This window comes from Rhincodon typus, unplaced genomic scaffold (genome assembly GCF_021869965.1).
Source record: "Rhincodon typus isolate 14 unplaced genomic scaffold, sRhiTyp1.1 hic_rhity00012148, whole genome shotgun sequence".
In the NCBI taxonomy this organism is placed as follows: domain Eukaryota; kingdom Metazoa; phylum Chordata; class Chondrichthyes; order Orectolobiformes; family Rhincodontidae; genus Rhincodon; species Rhincodon typus.
The window spans coordinates 2,372-4,134 of NW_025977786.1; positions in this window are offsets into that span (position 1 = coordinate 2,372).

Sequence of the window (1,763 nt, forward strand, 5' to 3'; positions counted from 1 at the left end):
GTGAATACATTGGAGTGAGAGAATGCAGAGAGATTTACAAGAATGATCGCAGGGATGAGAAACTTCAGTGACAAAGCAGTTGGGACTGTTCTCCTTGGAGAGAAGAAGGCTGAGAGAAACCTGATAGAGTTTTTCAAAACCATGGAACAAGGCTGGACAGAATAGAGGGGAAGGGAAAGAAATGGGATGAATGGCCTTCAGTAATTCTGAATCTATCTTTTTACTTATGGGAAGGATCGTGTCGTTCTACCAACAGTCCATTATTGCCAATTTATCACTTTACAGAATATGGGCCCTCGGAATGCATCTTCTCAGGTACGGTACACCTACAGAGTTCCATATGTAGGATTTACACCACCAATGGCCAACCACCCACTGCCCCCTCCGACTTGGGTATCTTCAGTGTTCCCATTTAAGGATGTTCACCAGCAAACATTTTAAGCAGAAGGTTTGACCATTGCACGGCCGGAAGATCCAGAGGGAAACTGAAGGAAGAGGTTCACAAAGGTTTGGGAGCAAATATTAAAAGTCAGAATGGAACACAGAGACTCCAAAAGATGTATACAAGGCCATTGCTGGAGGTATAAAGGGCTGACAGAGTGGAATCAGAATTTGGCACTTGCAATGTCTTCTGTAGTTGAACAGTTAGAGGTTGCTCGCACAGTCACACTCAGCAGGACATAAGGATTGTTGGGGGAGAGCTTGGTAATGGTGGGAAGATGGGGAGAAAATTCTCCTAGTACAGCTGGGATTGGATTCCAGGGCAGGAGAGCATCAAGGGGCTGAATGGCCTCCACCTGTGCCTGTTTGTACATGTCTTCCCCTTCAACAGCATCTTCACCCCCTCACTATCTCTGTCACCTCTTCTAGCCCCTGTACCCCTCATTATCTCTGTTACCCCCTCCAGTCCCACACCCCCTCCCTATCACTGTAAACCCCTCCAGCCCCTATACACCCTCCCTATCACTGTAACCCCCTCCAGCCCCTACACACCCTCCCTATCTCTGTAACCTCCTCCAGCCCCTACAGCCCTCACTATTTCTGCCAACTCCCCCAAACCCGTATACCCACTCCCTATCTCTGTCACCACCTCCAGCCCCTACACCGCCTCCCTATCTCTGTCACCTCCTCCAGCCTCTACACCCCCTCCCTATCTCTGTAACCCCCTCCAGCCCCTACACCCCTCCTTATCTCTGTAACCTCCTCCAGCCCCTACACTCCCTCCCTATCTTGGTCACCTCCTCCAACCCTCCCTGTCTCTGTCACCTCCACCAGCCTCTACACCCCCTCCCTATCTCTGTAACCCCCTCCCACCCCCTACCCCCCTCCCTATCTCTGTCACCTCCTCCAGCCCCAACAACACCTCCCTATCTCTGTAACCTCCTCCAGTGCCTACCTCCCCTCCCTTTCTCTGTCACCTCCTTCAGCCCCCTCCCTATCTCTGTAACCCCTCCAGCCCCCTACACCCCTCCCTATCTCGGTCACCCCCTCCAACCCCTACACTCCTTCCCTATCTCTGTAACCTCCTCCATCCCATCCACTCCCTCCCTATCTCTGTAATTCTCTCCAGCCCCCACAACCCCTCCCTATCTGTGTAATTCCCTCCAGCCCCCACACTTTCTCCCTATCTCTGTCACCTCCTCAAGCCCCTACACCCCTTCCCTATCTCTGTCACCTCCTCCAGCCCCTACACCCCCTCCCTATCTCTGTAACCTCCTCCAGCCCCTACACCCCCTCCCTATCTCTGTAACCCCCTCCAGCCC